This window comes from Balaenoptera physalus, assembly GCF_965194825.1.
Source record: "Balaenoptera physalus genome assembly, chromosome: 6".
Taxonomy (NCBI): domain Eukaryota; kingdom Metazoa; phylum Chordata; class Mammalia; order Artiodactyla; family Balaenopteridae; genus Balaenoptera; species Balaenoptera physalus.
In genome coordinates this window covers 4,188,115-4,213,608 of record NC_138885.1, presented here as the reverse complement: position 1 = coordinate 4,213,608, position 25,494 = coordinate 4,188,115, and the positions used below count along the sequence as shown (strand labels likewise).

Below are 25,494 nucleotides of genomic sequence, written 5' to 3'. Positions count from 1 at the left end.
AGAATATACAGTATTTCTCTTTCTGTATCTGGCTTATTTCACTTAACATAATGTCCTCCAGGTTCATCCATGTTGTCACAAAAGATAGGATCCCCTTACCTCCTTCTGTTTTAAGGCTGAGTAATATTCCTTAATATATTATATAAACGTGGACATAGATATACAGATATAAATTTCCTTATCCAATCATCCATTGACAGACACTTAGGTTGTATCCATATCTTGGCCGTTATGAATACTGCTGCAATGAGTATGGGTAATAAGATATCTCTTCAAGTACTGATTTCCTTCCCTTTGTATTTATACCCAGAAGAAGAATTGCTGGATCATACATGATAGTTCAAATTTCAATTTGTTGATGAAACTCCACTGTTTTCCATATAGTTGTACCAACTTACATTCTAATCAACAGTGTACAAAAATTCAATATTTTCCACATCCTCATTAATTAACACTTGCTATCTATTATCTTTTCTATCATAGCCATTTAAACAGGTGTGAGGTGATATTTGCTTTTCCTTGATGATGATGTTGGGCACTTTTTCACATACTTTTTGGCCATTTGTATGTGGTTTTGGGAAAACGCCTATTCACTTTCTTTGCCTGAAGGGATTATCGGTTTTATTAATATTGAGTTCTATGTATTCTTTATATATTTTGTATATTAACACCTTATCAGATATATGGTTTTCAAATATTTTCTCATAGTCAATAGGTTGCCTTTTATTTTGTTGTTACTTTTGCTGTGCAGAAGCTTTTCATTTTTTGTAGTCCCACTTGTTTCTCTTATTGCTAGAGTTTTTAGTGTCGTATCCAAAAAAATTGTTGCTAAATCCAAGGTCAAGGTGTTTTTCCATATCTTTCCTTCTAGAAATTTCATAATTTCAGTTCTTCTATTTAAGTCTTTAATCCATTTTGGGTTGATTTTTCTGTGTGTGGTGTAAATAAGGGTCAAGCTTTCTTCTCTTGCATGTGTATATCCACTTTACTCAACATAATTTATTGACGAGTCTATGCTTTTCCCATTGTGTATTCTTGATGGCCTTGTCAAGAATTAGTTGACTGTATATTCCTGCATATATATCTGAGCTTTCTATTCTATTCCATTGGTCCACTTGTTTGTTTTTATGCCAGTGACATGGTGTTTTGATTACGATAGCCATTAATATAATTTGAAATCAGGAGATGTGATCCCTCCAGCTTTGTTCTTCTTGCTCAGAATTGCTTAATGATTTACAGTCTTTTATGGTTGTAATTTCTCATTTTTCATTTTCTGAATTTATCTGAGTCTTCTCACTTTTCTTCTTAGTCTAGTTAAAGGTTTCTCTATGTTGTTTTTTTTTTTTTCCAAAAAATTGCCTCAATTTCTTTGGTTTTTTTTTCTTGGTATTTTTATTTCTCTATTTTATTTGTTTACGCTCCAATCTTTTTTCTTGACTTCCTTCTGCTAACTTCGGGTTTGTTTTGTTTTTATTTTTCTAGTACCTAGGTGTAAAGTTGGGCCATTTACTTGAGATATTTCATTTTTAATGCAAGCATTTATCAGTATAAACATTCTTCTTAGTACTGCTTTTGCTGTATCCCATAAGCTTTGGTAAATGGTATTTTCATTTTCTTTAGTCTGTAGATATTTTTAAAATTCTCTTTTGATTTTCTCTTTGCCACTTTTTTTTCAAGATTATGATATTTAGTTTCCAAGTTTATTCCACTTTCATTTAATGTAAGTATTTATAGGGTAGGTTTTACTATTGTTGTTTTGTTAACTATTCTCTGTCTTGTATTTCTTTATACCTCTTCACTTTTGCTGTCTTATTTTTTGTTTCATGATGGTTTTAGCATGGACGAGATTTGATTCCTATTTCTTTTTCATTTGTGACATTTATATAGGTATTTTCTTTGGGGTTAACAAGGGTCTTATATAAAGTATCTTATAATAATAATGATTTATTTTAAGCTGATAACTGAACTTCACTTGCCTAAAATAACTTTAAATTTTACCTTTCCTTCTCCCACATTATAAGATGTTGATGTCACAATGTATATCTATTTATGTTATACTTTAAAATAATTAGGTGTAGTTGTTTTTAATCTATATGTCTTTTAACTTTTAAGTAGGGTTGATAGTTATTTACCCATCTCCATTACGGTAATAGAATATTCTGGGTTTTTCAGTAAATTTACCTTTAACAATGGGTTTTATGTATTCTTAGACTCTCATATTACTGTTTAGTGATCTTTTGTATCAACTTGAAGAATTCTCTTTATTGTTTCTTGTAGGGCAGGTCTGGTGATAAACTCCCTCAGTTTCTGTTTGTCTGAGAAATTCTTTACCTCTCCTTCACTGTTGAAGGCCAGTTTTGTGGTTACATGTCTTGGTTGGCAGATTTTTTTCTTTTTTCTTGCAGCTGTTTGAATAAGTCAACTCTCTCCCTTCTGGTCAAAAATGTTTCTGCTGAAAATCTGCTGATGGTTTTATTGGGGCTCCCCTATATGTAACAAGTTACATTTCCCTTCCTGCTTTCAAAATTCTTTCTTTGTCTTTAACTTATATAAATTTGACTAAAATGTTTGTTGGTATGTGTATCTTTGAGTCATCTTGTTTTATGTACTTTAGGGTTCCTGGATCTGGATGTCTTTTTCCTTTCCTAGGTTTGGAAATTTTTCTGCCATATTTCTTATAATAACTTTTCTGCCCTTTTCTCTCTCTTCTGCTTTAAGACTCACAAAATACTCATGTTGGTCCATCTGATGGTGTCTCATAAGTCCCTTAAATTATTTTCATTCTTTCTTCTTTTGCTCCCCTAATTGGATGATTTCAAATGAAGTGTCTTTGAGTTCATTCTTTCACTTGATCTAGTCTGTTGTTGAACGCCTTTATTGACTTTTTCAGTTCAGTTATTTATTCTACAGCTCTATGATTTCTGTTTGATACCTTTTTCTTTATTATTATCTTTTGTTGGGTACATTTGACATAAATGTACTCATTGTGTAAATTTAAATTGTACAGTGTGTTACTTTAATACTTTTATATATTGTAATATGATTACCATTATAGTGATATTTATCACATTACATAATTATAGCATTTATCATTTTCTATATTTATTACACTGTGCATAAAATTTCTATAGTTAATTTACTACTCAATTCAGTTCTGTACTCTTAAGTACAATCAATCTTATCCCCCACACCCCCGTCCCCTAGTAACCACCATTTTACTCTCTGTTTAGTATAGGTTTGATTCTATAAGTGATTTTTTGGGCACTTTTTGATATTTATTTATTTATTTATTTACATCTTTATTGGATGTAAAGTATTATATTGCTTTACAATATTGTGTTAGTTTCTGCTGTACAACAAAATGAATCATCTATATGTGTATATATATCCCCTCCCTCTTAAGCCTCCCTCTCATCCCACCCCTCTAGGTCATCACAAAGCACCAAGCTGATCTCCCTGTGCTATACAGCAGCTTCCCACTAGCTATCTATTTTGCACATGGTAGTGTATATCTGTCAATGCTTCTCTCTCAATTCGTTCCAGCCTCCCCTTCCCCCACTGTGTCCACAAGTCATTTCTTTACATTTCTGTGCCTCTATTCCTGCCTTGCCACTAGGTTCATCAGTACCATTTTTCTAGATTCCATATATATGTGTTAATATATGGTATTTGTTTTTCTCTCTCTGACTTACTTCACTCTGTATGACAGTCTCTAGGGCCAACCATGTCTCTACAAATGACTCAATTTCGTTCCTTTTTATGGCTGAGTAATATTCCATTGTATATATGTACTACATCTTCTTTATCCATTTATCTGTCGATGGACATTTAGGTTGCTTCCATGTCCTGGTTATTGTAAATAGTGCTGCAATGAACATTGTGGTACATTTATATTTTTGAATTATGGTTTTCTCATGGTATATGCACAACAGTGGGATTGCTGGGTCATATGGTAGTTCTGTTTTTAGTTTTTTTTAAGAACCTCCATACTGTTCTCCATAGTAGCTGTATCAATTTACATTTCCACCAACAATGCAGGAGGGTTCCCTTTTCTCCACACCCTCTCCAGCATTTATTGTTTGTATAAGTGATATCATACAGTATTTGTCTTTTTCTTTTTGACTTATCTCATTTAGCATAATGTGCTCAAGATCCATTTATGTTGTAGCAAATGGCAGGATATCCTCATTTCTCATGGATAAATAATATTCTATTGTGTACGTATACCACATTTTTGTTCATTCATCTGTTTATAGGCATTTGGGTTTTCATACTTTGCTATTGTGAAGAATGCTGCCATAAACATGGAGGTGCATATATCTCACCAAAATTCACATCAAAATTTTCAGTTCCTTTGGATATATACCCAAAAGTGGAATTGTTGGATCACATGGTAGATCTATTTTTAAATTTGTACAACATTCATACTGTTTTCCTGTGTGTTTATACCAATTTACATTCCAAACAACATTGTATAAGGGTTCTTTTTTCACCACATCCTTGCCAGCACCTGTTGTGGTTTGTCTTCTTGATGACAGCTATTCTAGTAGGTGTGAGGTGATAGCTCATTGTGGTTTTGATTTGCATTTCCCTGATGATTAGGGATGTTGAGCATCTTTTCATGTGCATTTTGGACATGTTAATGTCCTCTTTGGGAATAAGTCTATTTAGTTCTTCTGTCCATTTTTAAATTGAATTTTTCAGATTTTTTTTTTGTTATTATGTTGTATGAGTTCTTTATATATTTTGGATATTAACCCTTTATTAAATAAATGGTTTACAAAAATTTTCTCCAATTCTGTAGGTTGTGTTTTTATTTTGCTCATTGTTCTTTGGTGAGTAGAAGCTTTTGAGTTTGGTGTGGTCTCATTTGTTGATTTTTGCTTTTGTTATTTCTGTTTATGGCATTATGTTAAAAAACATCACTGCCAAGATCAATATCAATGAACTTTAGTATGTATTCTTCTAGGAGTTTTATAATATCACTTCTTAGGTTTAAGTCTTGATCCATTTTGAGTTAATTTTTGTGAATGGTGTGAGGTGGGGATTCAATTTTATTTTTCTTCATGTATTTCTCTAGTTTTCCCCAGCAACTTTTTTGAAGAGATTGTCTTTTCCCACTGGGTGTTCTTGGCTTTCTTGTCTAATATTAGTTGACCATGTATACCTGGATTTAATTCTGGGCTCTCTCTTCTGTTCTATTGGTCTCTGTGTCTATTTTTGTGCCAGTACCACATTGTTTTTATTGCTATGGCTTTGTAGTGCAGTTTGAAATCAGGAAGCATGATACCTCCATGCTTCATTTTTTCTCAGGAAAAAATGTAATTCCACACAAATTTTGTGTGGAAAAATGTAGTTCCACACAAATTTTTAAAATGTTTCTTCTATTTCTGTGAATAATGCCTTTTGTATTTTGATTGGGATTGCACTGAATTTGTAGATGACTTTGGATATTATAGCCATTTTAATAATATTAATTCTCCCCATCCATGAACATGAAACGTCTTTCTATTTGTATCTGTTTTGATTTATTTCAGCAAGGCTGTAGTTTTTATTGTACAGATCTTTCACTTCCTTGGTTAAATTTATTCCTAAATATTTAATGGGTTTAGTTGTTGTTGTTGTTGTTTGTTTGTTTTTGCTATTGTGAATGAGAGCATTTTCTTCATTTCTTTTTCAGCTGCTTCATCATTGGTGTAAAAAATACATCTGATTTTTGTATGTTGAATTTTGTATCCTGCCACTTTACTGAAGTCATTGATTAATTCCAACAGTGTTTTGATTGACTCATTGGATTATGTGTACATATACATACACACACACACACATATATATATGATCATGTCATCAACAAACAGTGACAATTTTATTTCTTTGTTTCTGATTCGGATGCCTTTTATTTCTTTGTCTTGTCTAATTGCTCTAACTAGGTCTTCCACTACTATATTGAAGTGCTGAGAGTAGGCATCCTTGTTTTGTTCCTGATCTTAGAGGAAACATTTTCAATTCTTCTCCATTGAGTATAATGTTAGCTGTATGTTGCCTTTATTATGTTGAGGCATGTTCCTTAATCTGTTAAGGGTTTTATTGTGCAAGGGTGTTGTATTTTGTCAAATGTTTTTTCTGCATCTATTGAGATGATTATGTGATGTTTATCTTTCAAACTATTGATATGATATGTTACATTTATTGATTTGCATATGTTGAACCGTACTTGTATCTCATGGATAAATCCCACTTGGTCAATGTGTATAATCCTTTTAAAGTGTACTTGCATTCAGTTTGTTTATATTTTATTGAGAAATTTTGAATCTATATTCATCAGGGATATTGGTCTATAGTGTTCTTTTCTTGTGGTAACCCTACCTTGTTTTGGTATCCAGCTAATTCTGGCTTTGTAGAGTTAGTTTGGCAGTTTCCCTTCTCTGATATTTTGGAAAAGTTTGTGGAGTAATAACATTAATTTTTCTTTAAAGTTTTGTAGAATTCTCCAGAGAAGTCATTTGGTTCTAGAGTTTTCTGTGTTGGGAATTTTTTGAAAACTGATTCAATCTCTTTACTCATAACTGTTGTGTTCAGATTTTCTTTTTCTTCCTGATTCAGTGTTGTCAGGGTGTGTGTTTATAGAAATGTATCCATTTCTTAGCTAAACAGTTATTAATTTTGTTTATCTTTTTGAAGAACCAGATCTTAGTTCCACTTATCCTTTCATTTTTCTGGTCTCTATTTTATCTCTTCCTGCTCTGATCTTTACTATTTCTTTCCTTCTGCTAAACTTGTGCTTAATCTTCAGGTCCTTGAGAAATAAAATTGGGCTGATTATTTGAGATCTTTCTAATTTCTTTATATATTCAGTTATTGCCATTAACCTTCCTCTCATAGCTGCACTTGCTCCATCCCACAAGATTTGATATGTTGCATTTCCATTTTCATTTGTTGTGTGAGAATTTTTTATTTCCTTTTGATTTCTTCTTTAAGCCATTGTTTGTTTAGAAGTGTTTTGTTCAATTGCCACATATTTGTTCATCATCTCACCTTTCTTTTGCTGATTTCTAGTTTTATACCATTATGGTCAGAAAAGATATTTGGTATGATTTCAATCTTCTTAAATTTGCTAAGATCTGGTTTGTGGCCTAACATATGATCTATCCTGGAGAATATTCCATGTGCACTTGAGAAGAATGTGTATTCTGTTGCCTTGGGATGGAATGTTCTATGTATATCTGTTAAGTTCATTTGTTCTAAAGGGTGGTTCAGTTTTAGTGTTTCCTTATTGATTTTCAACACTTTCCTTGGAAATCACTTACAAGGTTGTTTTCAACACAACCCCAAGACATGTTAAGTTTTCTACCATTATTTCCTTTTCCTCCAGTATCCAATTACACATTCCTTATTTTCTTCTAGGTCTTCTTTATCAGTGTCTATAATATCCATATTTCTATCAACATTTGATCTACAAAAATTGTGATATTCTCTAAGCTGCATATTGTTTTCTCTACTGTGCTCCTTGCTTCCTCCAGATTCCTCAGTGACAATGTTGTTAACATCCATTTTTTCTACTAATAGTCTGTGTAAAGCTATTGAAGCTTTTCCCATCATCTCAAAATTCTTCCAGTCTCTATCTACTTTCCAATTTCGAAACCACTTCCACATTTTTAGTTATTTGTTACAGCAACACCCCCTGGTTCCAAAAATATGTGTTAGTTTTCTCTTGCCATCATAACATGTTATCATACATTTAATGGCTTAAAAAAACATAAGTTTATTATCTTTCAGTTCTATAGGTCAGAAGTCCCATACCAGTCTCACAAGGCTAAAATCAAGGGTTGGAAAAGAGCTGTATTTCTTTGTGGAGACTCCAAGGGAGGATCTCTTTCGTTGTTCATTTGAATTGCTGGCAGAATTCATTCCTTTTACTCAGGCTCCTCCATCTCAGAACCAGCCCTGAAGCATCAACCTCTTCTCATGCTTCCATCTCCCTCTCTTCCTACAGCCAAGAATGTATCTTTCAGGTCTCTGCTTTTAGGGACTTATGTGATTGGCATTAGGACTGGACATCTTGGGGGGGGGCATTATTCTGCCTACCACAATTGCAAATGTAAAAATTCTTTGAGCTATGAACTTAAGAGTGTGATGATTTAGTGTTTTGCGATTCAATAAAAGTGAGTTTTAAAAAACAGGTGGCTTTGGGGCTTTGGGAACTGAACTGATGGGCAACAATGAAAACAACCTAAGCCCAAAACACACACAGCAGAAAACTGACACATGGAATGGAGAGTAGAGTGAATCTTAGGATATTTTTGAGCCATAGATCAACTAATTCAAAAGCCCAGAATTTTCCCTAATATGAGTTAATAAATTTCTTTATTTTTGAAACCAATTGAAGTTAAATGTTCTATTACTTCCAGCCAAAGCGACCCTAAGTGTATCTACTTTTTAAACAGAAAGTCACTCCAGCTCCTGTAATTTAACCCTATGTCACAAGACTATTATTATGCTGACTGTAAGATAGCTTTAAATATCTGGCATGTGCATATTGCACTTTCAATTGATTTTGCATTTGATTGTAACGTCTACCTTAGAATTCAAAAAACAGTGATGGCTTTGTATGCAATGTCTTCAAAAATAGTCTCATAAACTCTTATACTTTAAAATGCTATGGAGATTGCTGATGGCCGATTTAAATATGGTACATGTATTAACACCATTTGATATGCCAGGACCCCTAGTATGGGTTCTCATTTTCTCTCATATGTTTATTTCACCAATAAAAAAAATGTGGAATTCATTCCAGTACTGCCAAGAGGTTTAGTAACTTTTGGCTCAACTTTGAGGCAAGAATGCTGGATTATCACTTTCACAATTTGGTGCCTGACAGGATATCATAAGAATTGTCCTTGAAGTGTAGTAAGATAGGCTAGTGAGAAAGGGGCTTGCTGACAGGAGTTGGTCTTATTTTAAAAGCCAATCCATTGTACACAATAATCACTTTCCATTTCTGAATAAAAGAGCTTCCTTCAAAACATATGCTTGAAAACAACTTATATAAACCTGAAATTAAGGACAATTAATTCTATTGTGCACGAAAATGGCAAGAGATGAGGCTCTGCCTCATCCTAAACTCGGGAATAAGGAACAAAACTTTGTATTCACATGTAAATGGCTTTCAACACCCGTCAAGAGAATATACAGACACAGATGGACACTGACACAGGGACAAGTAAGAGAGCCCCTCTGTCAGGAAGACCCCAGTCTAAAGGGGCACCAGAGTACAGCCCATCACTGCACCCATAGTCTTCAAAAAGCTAAGGCAGGAAGACAGAAGACCCAGCTAGGGAACTGGGATGACAGGAGCTCCCATTACAGGATTTCACAACTGACAGTGGAAGAGAGACTAGAGTCTCCTGCATTCAAGGAAATGGCTGAAGGAGAAGACATGTGGTGGGTGTGACCCAGGACGTGAGGCCCTAGGAGAATCTATCCTGTCTGCTCATTGCATGTAGGCCTGGCTCTCCTTAGATCCATCAGTTCACAGTGGACATTTCTGAGGTTGATCTATAAAGTGGCAACACTTGACTCTGCCAACACATCTGCACTGTGGGCCTCTCCTGCCACACAGTACTTGAACGGGAATTTCTCTTCATCTAACTAATCCTCTCTCAGATGTTTCAGTAAACTAGAAGTTCATTCATGACTTTTGGAGATAATAGCTTACAAAAACAGAGTATGAGGGAATTGTCATTTATTGCTTTAGTTTTGTCAAATGGGAATAAATAAGTTTGATTGCCACTTATGTATATTCTCAAATTGACCATATACAACATTCTTGTTCTGCCCATTATAAAAAATTGGGACAAAGAGTGTTTACAACTGTGTGAAAAAAACAAAAACAGAACCAACAAATGAACAGAGAAAAACACTCAGTGACAGGAAACATTGTGGCCCCAGAATCCATTAATGTTCATCTCTAATGATTAATTGCTCTCTAATGACTGCATTCTTTTTAACCAATCTGATTTAGTTAAAATATTATCAGAATGCCTAAAACATTTTTGGTTGATCTAGGCTTCCAAAATATAGAAGGTGTGGTAAAATTCAGAAGCATGGATTTTTAAAAATTCTTTATATTTTCTTTTAGATGGAGCTTTTTCTTTTGAAAATATAAGTAAGATTATATTATTCCTTCAACAGAAACCTGAAGTAGCTCCACATTCACAGGCCCTAGTGGTCTGCACTTGCATCCACCTCTGACCCATGTCTTGTCTTCTGCTCAAGTCCTGAGCCCTCCTGAGTGTCAAGACCTTGAACTGGCTGCTTACTGCCCAGAATGCTCTCCCCTCAGTCAAGCTGGCTCAAATCATCCTTCCAGTGATGCTGACCAGACTATATCATTTACCATTTCAAACTGTTCTGCCCATTTGAGCAACCCAGGCCCTCCCTAGTGCTTCCCATAGGCTAACATAGTATGTTGGTTGCTTGTGTCTGCCTCTGATGGAGAAGATAAGCCCTTCCAGGGCATGAATATTTGTTCTGATGTGTCTGATAGCTGCCTGGCACATAGCAGATGTTCACTAAACATTTATTGAATGATTTTAATTAATTAATAATGAGAGTCATCCACAAAATTGAATGGCATATTTCACAGAACTAGAACAAATAATTCTAAAATTTGTATGGAGCCACAAAAGATCCATACAATGGAGAAATGTTAGTCTCTTCAATAAATGGTTTTGAGAAAACTGGACAGCCACATGCAAAAAAATGAAACTAGACAAATGGGACTATAAAAGTAAACTAAAAGCTAAATGGAATATCTTCTTCAAAAGAAGGAAATTATCCTCAAAGTGAAAAGACAAACTAATGGGAGAATGGGAGAAGATATTTGCAAATCGTATATTAAATAAGGGGTTAATATATAAAATATATAAAGAACTCATAGAACTCAACAACAAAAAGCAAACAATCTTATTTAATAATGGACAGAGGAGGTGAATAGACAGTTTCTAAAGACATGCAGATGGCCCACAGGCATATGGTTAGATGTTAGATGTTTAACATCACTAATTATTAGGGAAATGCAAACCAAAACCACAATGAGATATCACCTCCCAACTGTCAGAATGGCTATCATGACAAAAACCACAAATAACAAATACTGGAGAGGATGTGGAGAAAACGGAACCTTTGTACACTGTTGGTGGGAATGTAAATTGGTGCAGCCACTATGAAAAACAGTATGTAGATTTTTTTTAAAAATTAAAAATAGAACTACCATATGACTCATTTATTCTACTTCTGGGTATATATGCAAAAAACCACAAAAACACTAATTCAAATAGATATATGCACCCCTATGCTCATTATTTACAATAGCTAATATATGGAAACAATCTAAGTGTTCATAAATGGATGAGTGAATTAAGAAGATGTGGTTTATATATACAATAAAATACTACTTAGCTATAAAAGAGAATGAAATCCTGCCATTTGTGACAATATTGATGGACCTTGTGGGTATTGTGCTAAGTGAAATAAGTCAGTTGGAGAAAGACAAATGCCATGTGATTTCACTCATATGTGCAATCTAAAAAGACAAAACAGGGACTTCCTTAGTGGTGCAGTGGTTAAGAATCTGCCTGCCAATGCAGGGGACACAGGTTCAATCCCTGGTCTGGGAAGATCCCACATGCCACAGAGCAATTAAGACCGTGTACCACAACTACTGAGGCCCCCCATGCCACAACTGCTAAAGCCCACGTGCCGAGAGCCTGTGCTCTGCAACAAGAGTAAGCCACCCTACTGAGAAGCCCACACACCACAGTAAAGAATAGCCCCCACTCACCGCAACTAGGGAAAGCCTGCACGCAGCAATGAAGATCCAACGTAGCCAAAAATAAAAATAATAAAATAAAACAAAAAATAAAAAAATAAAAAAGACAAAACAAGTGAACAGAGTAAAACCAAAACAAATTCTTAGAGAGCAGATTAGTGGTCAACAGAGGGGAAGGGAGTTGGAGAGAGGGTGAAATAGGTGAAGGGGGTCAACTCTATGGTGATGGATGGTAACTAGACTTGTGCTGGTGATCATTTTGGAGTGTATTCAGATGTTGAATCATAATGCTGTACACCTGAAACTCATATAATAAAAAATAAGAGATCTTGGGCCCACTGCTCTGCATCACAGGTGTCAGGAATTTCCCAAATCTGAGTGGGTTGCTGCATTTGCTAGGAGAGCACCCATGATGCTGATGGTGTTTCCATTCATGATGAGGGGCTCTATTGCCTTTATTGATGAACTGAACAAATTCAGATTTAAGATGGCACATTAGATCAAGTTATAGGCACGGTTTTCAAGAGAAAAAAAGTGAGTGATGGAAACCAAATTGGTGGAAGGGTAAGAGGACGTGGAGTTCATCTCTCTCCACAAATGCATCAAGAATACAACTACAGATGGAACAATTCTCACAGAATTCCAGCTGAACACTAGCAGTAGACCTTGGACACCAGAAAGGACAAGACAGATCCCTGCATAACAGGGTAGGATGAAAGAAAGAAGGGAAAAAGAAGAGGAGAGGAAGTGGGATGAGATCTGTGCCCCTGGTGGGGAGCTGAAGCAGAAGAGAGGTTCCCACATCTGGAGAAGCCCCCTCATTGATGGGGAAATCAGTTGGGACAGAAGGGGACCATCTGAGGCTGTTGGAGGAAGGTGAAATGGCCAATCTGTGGCAGACAGGACAGATTGAGAATGACACAGATGGTCCACTCCACAGCCCTGCACACCTCAGATTGGAATGTGTGTTCACTGATGCACCCTGGGGCTGAGAGCTGGAATGTGGGGACTGGAGAGCAAACCTGGGGGAAGGACTGCAGTTGGCTGCAAGGAGACAGCCTGAGGGGACAGGAGGGAGGAAGTCTGCAAACGGGAATACTTGTGGAAGAAACCCAGACTGCCATAGAAGCAAGGTGTAACTGCTGAGTGACATGCAGGGAGTGGAACCATGATCAAAGCCTCTCTCTCCCCACGTGCTGGCCCCTGCCCATCCAGGTGCTAGGAAAAGCCCCCACCAGGGCTGACCTTCTTATGCCAGCTTCCAGGCTCTAGGAAAGTCTCCCACTAGGGCTGGATCTCACATGCCCTTGGCTGCCAGTTTTCCCACACACTTGTTGCCATGAGGGCCTCTGTGACCCAGACAGTCTCATGTCCTGTCCTCACCAGGGCAGACCCAAGTCCTCCAGGGCAGCCTTGGGAGCAGACTCCAGTGGGTGACCCACAGACAGAGGTGGGGCTAAAACCGCAGCTGAGCCCCAGGGGTAGGGTGACTAAGGAAGAGGAACAAAAATCTTACTGCATAGCTTCACAAACCACAAATTAAATCCTTGCAATCAGCTTGGTAAACCCTGCATCTGTGGAAGATCTGAATGGACAAAAATATGTTCCCCAAACTGAAACTGGTCTAGCTCTAGCAGCTGTGGACTTTGGGGACTAGTACACGTGGGAGTTGGGCCAGGTCAGAGTCTGAGGTGTCACCACAGTGCCCACAGAGGGACCAGAGACCAACCTAGAGGTTTTGGAGGGGCTCCTGGGGAGGCAGAGGTTGGCTGTGACTCACAGTGGGGACAAAGACACTGACAGCTGACACTCCAGAAAATATAATTATTACAATTTTTTATGTTTTGTTCTGTGTTGTTTTTATATTATTTGTTTTTATTTTAATTTTTATTTAGTTTTAAAAATTTCTTATAGATTTTTAATTTTTTTATATTTCTATTTCTACATTACTTTTTTGTTTTTGTGTTTTTTCCTTGTCTTTTTCTTTCCTGTATTTTTTTCTTTTTATCTTTTTTCCTTTGTTCTGTATGTTATTATCTTTTTTAAAAATCATTTTTGTGTGTTTGTTTTATTTTCTTTGCTTTTTCCTTCAGTTTGCATTCTACTTTGGTTTTTTATTTTTGTTAGGTTTGTTTTTAGTTGTTTGATTTCGTTTTGGAGTTCTTTTGTTTGTCCGGTTGTTCTCTTGTTTTTTGTTTTCTCTGTTTTTGTTTTTGTTTCTTATTTTGTATGTGAGTGTGTTTGGGTTTTTTTCTCTTTGTTTTGTTTTTGTTTGGTTTTGCTTTTACCATTTGTCTGGGGTTTTGTTTGTCCATTCGTTTGTTTGTTCTTAATTGTTGCTGTTGTTGTTTGCTTGTTTTTGTCTTTGATATTTACTTGGCTTTTGTATGTCTGTTTGTTTTCATCACACTCTTACTTTTCTTTTTTCTTTTCTGTTTTTTTCCCCTTGTTTGCTGAGCCATGTGGCTTGCGGGGTCTTTGATTTCAGGCTCTGGGTCAGGCCTGAGCCTCTGGGGTGGGAGCACCGAGTCCAGGATGGTGGAATGCCAGAGAATTCTTGGCCCCAGGGAATATTAATAAGCAAAAGCTCTCCCGGAGGTCTCCATCTAAGCTCCAAGACCTGGCTCCACCCAACTGCCTACAGACTCCAGTGCTGAACGCCCCATGCCAAACACCAAGCAAGACAGGAGCACAAACACACCCATCAGCAGACAGGCTGTCTAAAATCGTACTAAAAGCCCACAGACACAAAAAAACATACCACCTGACATGGCCTGCCCATCAGAAGGAAGAGATCCAGCTCCACCCACCAGAACATAGGTATGAGTCCCTCCCACCAAGAACCCTGCATAAGCCACTGGACCAAACTTACCCACTGTGGGCAAACACCAGAAGCAAGAGGAACTATGACCCTGAAGCTTGCAGAAAGGAGACCTCAAACACAGTAAGTTAGACAAAATAAGACAGAGAAATATGCAGCAGATGAAGGAGCAAGGTAAAATCCAACCAGACCAAAAAAATGCAGAGGAAATAAGGAGCCTACCTGAAAAAGAATTCAGAGTAATAATAGTAAAGATGACCCAATCTGGGAAACAGAATGGAGAAAATACAAGAAACATTTAACAAGTTCCTAGAAGAACTAAAGAACAAACAAACAGTGATGAACAACACAATAACTGAAATTAAAAATACTCTAGAAGGAATCAATAGCAGAACAACTGAGGCAGAAGAATGGATAAGTGACCTGGAAGATAGAATAGTAGAAATAACTGACACAGAGCAGAATAAAGAAAGAAGAATGAAAAGAATTGAGGACAGACTCAGGGACCCCTGGGACAACTATAATGCACCAACATTCGAATTATAGAGGTCCTAGAAGAAGAAGAGAGAGAGAAAGGGTCTGAGAAAATATTTGAAGAGATTATAGTAAAAAATGTCCCCAACATGGGAAAGGAAATAGTCAATCAAGTCTAGGAAGTACAGATAGTCCCATAAAGGATAAACCGTAGGAGAAACACAGCAAGACACATATTAATCAAACTAAAACAAAATTAAATTCAAAGAAAAAATATTAAAAGCAGCAAGGGAAAAGCAATGAATAACATACAAAGGAATCCCCATAAGGTTATCTGCTGATTTTCAGCAGAAAATCTGCAGGCCAGAAGGGAGTGGCAGGATATATTTAAAGTGATGAAAGGGAAAAACCTACAACCAAGATTACTCTATGCAGCAAGGCTCTCATTCAGATTTGATGGAGAAATCAAAAGCTTTACAGACAAGCAAAAGCTAAGAGAATTCAGCACCACCAGATCAGTTTTGCAACAAATGCTGAAAGAACTTCTCTAGACAGGAAACACAAGAGAAGAAAAAGACCTACAAAAACAAACCCAAAACAATTAAGAAAATGGTAATAGGAACATATATCAATAATTACCTTTAATGTAAATGGATTAAATGCTCCAACCAAAAGACACAGACTGGCTGAAGGATACCAAAACAAGACCTGTATATATGTTGTCTACAAGAGACCCACTTCAGACCTAGAGACAAGTACAGACTGAAAGTGAGGGGATGGAAAAAGATATTCCATGTGAATGAAAATCAAAAGAATGCTGGAGGAGCAATACTCACATCAGACAAAATAGACCTTAAAATGAAGACTATTATAATAGACAAAGAAGGACACTACACAATGATCAAGGGATCACTCCAAGAAGAAGATATAACAATTGTAAAATTTATGTACCCAACATAGGAGCACTTCAATATAAAAGGAAAAGGTTAACAGCCATATAATGGGAAATTGACAGTAACACAATAATAGTGGGGGATTTTAACACTCCACTTACACCAATGGGTAGATCATCCAGAAAAAAAATTAATAAGGAAACACAAGCCTTAAATGACACATTAGATCAGATAGACTTAATTGATATTTACAGGACATTCCATCTGAAAGCAGTAGAATACAATTTCTTCTCAAGTGCACACAGAACATTCTCCAGGATAGATCGCATCTTAGGTCACAAATAAAGCCTTGGTAAATTGAAGAAAATTGAAACCGTATGAAGCATCTTTTCAGAGCACAACGCTATGAGATGAGAAATCAATTACAGGAAAAACCCTGTAAAAACAGAAACACATGAAGGCTAAATAACATGCTACTAAGTAACCAAGAGATCACTGAAGAAATCAAAGAGGAAATCAAATAATACCTAGAAACAAATGAAAATGAAGACCCAAAACCTATGGGATGCAGCAAAACTGTTCTAAGAAGGAAGTTTATAGCCATACAATCCTACCTCAAGAAACAAGAAAAATCTCAAATAAAAAACCTAAGCTTACACCTAAAGGAACTAGAGAAAGAAGAACAAACAAAACCCAAAGTTAGTAGAAGGAAAGAAATCATAAAGATTAGAGCAGAAATAAATGAAATAGAAATGAAAAAAACAAAAGCAAAGTCAATAAAACAAAAACGTGGTTCTTTGAGAAGATAAACAAAATTGATAAAACTTTAGCCAGACGCATTAAGAAAAAAAGAGAGAGAACTCAAATCAATAAAATTAGAAGTGAAAAAGGAGAAGTTACAACTGACACCTCAGAAATACAAAGGACCATAAGAGATTACTACAAGCAACTATATGCCAATAGAATCTACAACATGGAAGAAATGGACAAATTCTTAGAAATGTACAAATTTCCAAGACTGAACCAGGAAGAAATAGAAAATATGAACAGACCAATCACAAGCACTGAAATTGAAACTGTGATTAAAAATCTTCAAACAAACAAAAGTCCCAGACCAGAAGACTTCACAGGCGAATTCTATCAAACATTTAGAGAAGAACTAACTCTTACCCTTCTCAAAGTTTTCCAAAAAATTGCAGAGGGAAGAACACTCCCAAACTCATTCTATGAGGCCACCTTAACCTTGATACCAACACTAGACAAAGATACCACAAAAAAAGAAAATTACAGGCCAATATCACTGATGAACATAGATGCAAAAATCCTCAACAAAATACTAGCAACCCGAATCCAACTACATATTAAAAGGATCATACACCATGATCAAGTGGGATTTATCCCAGGGATGCAAGGATTCTTCAACATATGAAAATCAATCAATATGATACACCATATTAACAAATTGAAGAATAAAAACCATCTGAATAGATGCAGAATCTTTCAACAAAATTCAACATGGATTTATGATTTAAAAAAAACTCTCCAGAAAGTGGGCATAGAGGGGACCTACCTCCACATAATAAAGATCATATACGACAAACCCACAGCAAACATTATTCTCAATGGTGAGAAACTGAAAGAATTTCCTCTAAAATCAGGAATAAGACAAGGGTGCCCACGCTTACCACTATTATTCAACATAGTTTTGGAAGTCCTAGCCACAGAAATCAGAGAAGAAAAAGAAATAAAAGGAATCCAAATTGGCAAAGAAGAAGGAAAACTGTCACTGTTTACATATAACATGATACTATACATAGAGAATCCTAAAGATGTTACCAGAAACTACTAGAGCTAATCAATGGATTTGGTAAAGTAGCAGGATACAAAGGAATCTCTTGCATTCCTATACACTAATGATGAAAAATCTGAAAGAGAAATTAAGGAAACATTCCCATTTACCAATGCAACAAAAAGAATAAAATACCTAGGAATAAATCTACCTAAGGAGGCAAAAGACCTGTATGCAGAAAACTATAAGACACTGATGAAAGAAATTAAAGACAACACAATCAGATTGAGAGATATACCATGTCCTTGGATTGGAAGAATCAACACTGTGAAAATGACTATACCACCCAGAGCAATCTACAGATTCCATGCAATCGCTCTCAAACTACCAACTGTGTTTTTCACAGAAATAGAACAAAAATTTTTACAATTTGTATGGAAACACAAAAGACCTCGAATAGCAAAAGCAATCTTGAGGAAAAAAGAACAGATGGAGGAATCAGGTTCCCTGACTTCAGACTATACTACTAAGCTCCAGTAACCAAGACAGTATGGTATTGGCACAAAAACAGAAATATAGATAAATGGAACAGGATAGAAAGCCCATAGATAAACCCACGCACATATGGTCACCTAATCTATGACAAAGGAGGTCAGAATATACAATGGAGCAAAGACAGCCTCTTCAATAAGTGGTGCTGGAAAAACTGGACAGCTACATGTAAAAGAATGAAATTAGAACACTCCCTAACACCATACACAAAAATAAACACAAAATGGATTAAAGACCTAAATGTAAGGCTAGGCACTATAAAACTCTTAGAGGAAAACAAGCAGAACACTCTCTGACATAAATTGCAGCAAGATCGTTTTTGGCTCACCTCCTACGGTAATGAGAATAAAACCAAAAATAAACAAAGGGGACTTAATTAAACTTCAAAGATTTTGCTCAGCAAAGGAAACCATAAACAAGATAAAAAGACAACCCTCAGAATGGGAGACAATACTTGCAAAAAATTGCGACCAAAAAGGGATTTGTCTCCAAAATTTACAAAGAGCTCATGTGGCTCAATATCAAACAAATCAATCAAAAAAATGGTCAGAAAACCTAAATAGACATTTCTCCAAAGAAGACATACAGATGGCCAACAAACCCATGAAAATATGCTCAACATCACTAATTATTAGAGAAATGCAAATCAAAACTACAATGAAATATCACCTTACACCAGTCAGAATGGCCATCATCACAAAATCTACGAACAATAAACGCTAGAGAGTGTGTAGAGAAAAGGGAACCCTCTTGCACTGTTGGTGGGAATGTAAATTGAACCAGCCTTAAAAAACTAAGAACTACCATGTGACCCAGCAATCTCACTATACAGAGAGAAAACCATAATTCAAAAAGACACATGCACCCCAATGTTCGTTTTAGCACTATTTACAATAGCCAGGACATGGAAACAACCTAAATGTCCATCAACAGAGGAATGGATAAAGAAGATATGGTACATATATACAATGGAATATTACTCAGCCAAAAAAAGGAATGAAATTGGGTCATTTGTAGAGATGTAGATGGATATAGAGATGGGCATACAGAGTGAAGTAAGTCAGAAAAAGAAACACAAATATCATTATTAGCACATATATGTGGAATTTGAAAAAAGATTGGTATAGACAATCTTATTTATAAAGCAGAAATAGAGACACAGATGTAGAGAACAAGCCTATGGATACCAAGCAGAAGGGGGTGTCAGATAAATTAGGAGATTGGAATTGACATATAAACACTATTGATAATATGTATAAAATAGAGAACTAATGAGAGCTTACTGTGTAGCACAAGGAAGTCTAATCAGAGCTCTGTGGTGACCTAAATGGGAAGGAAATCCAGAAAAGAGGGGATATATGTTTACATATAGCTGATTCACTTTGCTGTACAGTAGAAACTAATACAACATTGTAAAGCAACTATATACCAATAAAAATTTAAAAATAAAATAAAATAGATGTAAATGTTTCTTTTTTAAAATTGACTTTCACAAAAGCTTAATAAAATTACCCCCATTTTCAAAAAGTATTCTGATAATTCAAGTTCTATTTATGAATGGTTACCCTGTGTTTTCCCTTTCTTTATGTTTCTTGGTACATATTATTTTATGCATGATAATATGATTAAACTTCTATGATTAGATTTATTTCAAATAAAATCAACCTAGATATAAAATAAGTAAATAAACATTTAGAAAATATATATATGTATGTATAACTGAATCAGTGTGCTGTACACCTGAAACTAACACAACATTGTAAAGCAACTATACTTCAATAAAAGAGTTAAATAGTAAAAAATTAAGTATTATAAATTATATGATTAAAATATTAAAATTGCATGGTATATTATAAGTATTAAAATTATTATTTTAAAGTTGTGTATCATATATGATAAATTTGCATTTCCAGAATAATTTACTTTTGCTTATGGCAATTGCCTGATTCAATTGTTTCTGATGAACTATCCCCTGCAAAATAATGTAAAAGTTGGGCAAAATATTTTTTACTGAGAACCAATTAGGCAGCAAGAATTCAGGGGGCCCAAATTTAAAGAGAAGAGGGAGGAATATAGAAGTAGACCCAGGATTTCCTGGCACTTTTTTTCCCAATTCATTTATAGATTCTAATGAAACACACAAAATACCTGGCACAGAGCAGAGGGAGCTGCTGAGAGAGCCAAGAAGCCAAGCAAAGTTTTCAGGGTCTCTTGGAACTAGGAAGATAAAATTGAACTGTAGCTCAGGGTCTGCCAAGGACAGGCCAGGTCTAGCCTGCTGAAAACATTCTATGCTAGAAGAACCTGTTACCTAACAGCACCTGAAAGCCCCTGGTCATCTTCCAGTTAGCAAATCCCATCAGGACATTTACAAAGAAGTCTGATTGGGATAAAAAAAATAATGGCCCATGTGTCCCCATAAGAAAACAGGTAGCAAGTTTCCACCAGCTGTAAAACCATTCCCAAAGGGTACTTCCTTATCTGACAAAGATACAAAAATTCACAGCCAGTACTATATTTTAACCATGAAATATTGCAAGCTTTCTCTCTGAATCTGGAATGAAATAGGGATGCCTGTTCCTGACCAGTGCAACAATGCAAGAAATGGAATAAAAATAAGGATTGGAAAGAAAGAAATGTAAAGTGCTGGGGTTTTTTTTGTTGTTAATGGCATAGTTATTATATAGAAAATACAATAGTTCATTCAGATACTTCATTGGAATTATGAGTTAACTTTATTGAAAGGTTGCTCGGTAGAAGGACAATATTCATAAATCAGTTACTTCTTTTTATATCAGCAATATTTAATTAGAAAAGGAAAATTTGATCATGATTTTGATTCTTCCCAAATTTATTTGTAGATTCAATACAATTCCAAATAAAATCACAGCATGTATTTTTGAGGGAAACTGATGAACAATGTATAAAATTTATATGAAAATGGAGAAAGCAAATAGTCAAGACAATCTTGAGAAAGAACAAAGTCGGAAGACATACTTCATCACATCTACACTCATTTTAAATCTACAGTGATTACAACAGAGAGTGTTAGTTCAAAGATAGCAAAGTATATCAATGGCACAGAATAGACCACAAACAGAGAAAAGACAGTTTTTCAATAAAAAGTGCTTTGTCAACTGAATACTCAGGCAGAAAAACATGTCTCTTACTCCTACTCATACCATCATAGAAGATCTATCTTAAACAAGCTAAATATGAAAAATACAACAAAATTTCTAGAAAATATTATGGGAAAATATGCTTTGGGGGTTGGCAAACATTACTTGTTTAAGGCACAAAAGGCACTAGCTATAGGGACAAGATTCATAAATTGGACTGCCTTAAATTAGGAACATGTGCTACATTCAAATATGTCATTTAAAAAAGTAACAAAGCAGTCACAGAGAGGACCAGATGGTCTCTCCATGTATCCAACAGAGGACTCAGATCCAGAATACATAAGCAACTTCTACAAAAACGCAGACAACATAATAGGAGAAAGAGCAAACGGAGGATGTGCTCAACATCGTCAGAAAAATGCAAATTAAAAGCACAGAGAAGCACCAATACACACTCACCAGAATGTCTAATAAAAAAAACCCTAAAAATACCATGTACTGATAAGGACGGGAAGCAAGTGGAATCTAATATTCTGCTGGTGGGAGTGTAAAGGAACATAATCACTTTGGAAAATTATCTACTAATGTTGAACATTAGGACTAAGAAAGTTCATCCCTAGGTGTATATCAGTCAGAAATATGTATTTATGTACACCAAAAACAAAACCAGGAACTATGTACAAGAATTTTCCTAGCATAGTTATTAATAATGATTATTATTAGGAAATTACTTTTCAGTCCAAATGTCCATCAGCAGTAGAACGGGTACACGAACTGTGGCACAGTCACACAATGATACTCGCAGGAACAAAATGAGCAAATTCTGCTACTTGCAACATCGTGGTTGGGTCACATTGTATAATGTTGGGGAAAATAAGACAGGCAGACTCACAAAAATCACATGATGTGTTTCCACTTAAGAAAAGTTCAAAAGCAAATAAAACTCTCTATGGTGTTAGAAGTCAGTGGCTTCCAGAGGGCATGGAAGAGATTGGGCTTCTGGGTAGTGAGATTTTTGTGAAAATTCATCAGGCTATGTACTTATGATTTATGACATATTTGCATATGTGTCTATACAAATATTTATTTTAAAATAAGAAGTTGCCAAGCTTAAACACTGTAACTATAATATTTAGGATCTGGAAGAAAAGTTAAGAAGCATCTTATTCAAAGGTGCGGTTCTATGGGTTGGACACTGAAATGCAGTGACTAAATGGAATGTCTGTGGTTGAATCCATGACAGAACTGGAGTAGAACGAGGTCCCTGGGGTTTTCCGGTACATGGAGCACCTTTCAGCTTTCCCTGTCAATTTAAACCATTTGTGTTCTCTTCAATTTTAAATGCCTTTTCCATAAATGATGAAAGGTAACAAGTCCCAGCAATTGATATAGAAAGGTAATTCCTTAAAGAAACTTGCTAGTCTGTGCTGTCATTTATGTAAAAGACTAAAAGAAAATTCTCTCATGATTCATTCAACTCTGACACTCTGAAGTGTGATCCCCTAATACACATTCATCCTACCTATGTGGGAGATGAGCAGTGCAAACATATTATCTCGAGGTTTACATTGTTCCTCAGAGAAGCAGTGATGATACGACTGCACAGTGATCATTATACTTACTAATAATAACATTAATGATTTCTAAGTATGTGAATCTCACATCTTTCAATTGGAGACTTCCTCATGCATAAAACCTGAATTTTCTTGTATCAATCCAGCAGTGATGAAGAGCTCAACTAAGGGAGCCATCTCTCCCAGACAGTTGGTGAGTGCCCAGAAATCACTGCCTGCAGAGGTTATGATTCAGGAGAGTGAAGGTATAAGAGAGATTTGCATTTCAGGTAGTTTTTCTTAGCATGTTAATATTTAAGATATATGTTTAATTATATTCTCATTATCTTTTGGGGCTGAGTAATGAGACGATGAATTGCTATTTTGAGAACCATTTTGTTCATAGATAGCATTTCTATTTATGTCTGCTTTTATTAATGTGATTCACACCACCCAGTTTGTTGTGCTACACATTTCTTTCAGTTCTTTCAGCACAAAATGTCATTAAGAGTGGAATTTACTGAACTCTGTGCCCAGCGCTGTGCTTGGACATGACCCATGCCCATTTCCAGCAGGGCCAGCTGAGAGTGTTCCTGGGCCTCAGGGGACAGGAAAAAGGATAAGAAGCTTCAGGTGTCTTCCCCATATTCCAGCCCCCGTGCCTAATCTCCCAATGCAGACTACCCAGGAGTCTTCCTGACCTTCACCACTGTGTAGGAAGATGAAGAGCTTCCAAATGGCCCTGAGCCCACCAATCCAGGTGGTCTTGTCTTCTCATAAGTCCACATGACAGCCAAGCTGCCACCTTGCTGCCTTTTCCCTAGGAGAGAGGAAGGAGAAGTAGAAGGTAATTTAATCTATTCATCAATTGAGTCAACAAAAACATTCAGTGCTAGCTATGGACTGGGCATTTCACCATGTGCAGGAGATGCAAAGTTAAGTCATAATAGTACTTGCTTTCTAGATCCACAGCTCATGGAGAGGACATATGGAGAAACAAGTGCTTACCAAATATTTAATCATGATGAGTGGAATCAATAGATTATTTCAGATCCTGCCTGATCAAGCTGGAGTCCTCCTGAGTGCAGCGGAGCTCAGCACAGAACAGAGGCTGGTGCCAGACCATGGTCAGCCATCTTCTTCCCAGGCGGGCATGCACCCCTCATTCTCTGCCCCCTACATGAGGCATCAACACCAGCCTGAAGTCAGTCAGCAGTTCACAGACAATCCCTTGCCCTCATCCTGAGGGTCTCCAGTCTCCTGAAATCGGTTCTGTTTCTCCTCATCCATTCCCACTAGCAATCTCCAAGCAGAGATTGTAGGAGGCCTTGGAGCTCACCAAGTCACATAACCCTAGCAATGGAGGAAATGGGCCTCTTAAGGCTAAAGGGCATTGCCAGAACAGTGGTTACCAACAGAGTCAGAGTAAGAGGTGAAGATTTCCAGGTTTGTTATTTACAGCACAGCTGTTCTCTTTTACTTATTTGTGTCTGACTGTCACCAAGAAAAAAAATTCTCGATTTTAGATTATGGAAAATATAACTGCTGCCTCATTAGCTGGACCCTTCAAAATGGAGGGCATTTTGTACATAGCATATAAGATTTCTATTGTCAAACAAAAAACACACCCACGTTTAGGTGAGGAGAGACTTTATTCAAAAGGATTATTATAATTAGTGTTTCTGAACCCAAGTTCATGTGTTCAATGCACAGTGAGACCAAATAAACAAAAACATCAGCAATTAGAACAGAAAAATATTTACTGATCAAGAGGGCGCCAACTGAGAAGATGGGAGACTTAAGTTTGTCTCAGATTCATCTTACTGGCTGGCCAGGGCTTAAGGTTTTTAAAGGCAAAAAAGGAAAAAAGGGAAAGTGGGTCTCATAGTGCATGATCAGCTCATTCACAATTCTCCAATTAGTGCATGGTGAGGTAACAGGTTGATGTTTCAGGAGTCAACATCATCAGCCTTCTGATCCCAACAGGTCTGGGGTCTACCTACATGCTTGTGGTCAGCAGTTTCCATCTGGTAGGAGTCTTGTTTCTTTTCCTTTTTTTTTTCCCCCAACATTTTGTATCTTTAATAACATACACAATGGTTACCAGCCATATTCATAACAAAAGTTATTCATAAAATGTATCTATAAATAATATTTTTTCCTTTTCGGTGTGAAAAGCTTGAGAATGTCCCAGTGTGTGTGGGGGGGGTGTTGAGGGGGACAGGGGTTTGAAATAGAGAACCTGGCTTCCCCAAAGCCTAAACCCCCAAATCCCCTCCCTCCACCTCGGCCTCAGCACAACCCCTCAATAGGAACAGGGATCAGAGGGTCTGTATGACTCTGGGGCTGGGACGAATCTCTTGCTTATGATATAGTGTTACACTTAAGTGAGGTCATGAGAGAATAAGGAGTGGGGGTAGAGTAATGGTGAAAGAAAAGGGGATAAGGGTGGGGAAAGAAACC

At 36.3% G+C, this 25,494-nt stretch overlaps 1 long non-coding RNA gene across 1 annotated transcript in view; it reads left to right on the top strand.

The window, feature by feature from the left end:
* The window catches only part of LOC309662709, a 435,223-nt gene that overhangs the window by 342,612 nt on the left and 67,117 nt on the right, over positions 1 to 25,494 (top strand). The gene's annotated exons all lie outside the window — the stretch shown is intronic.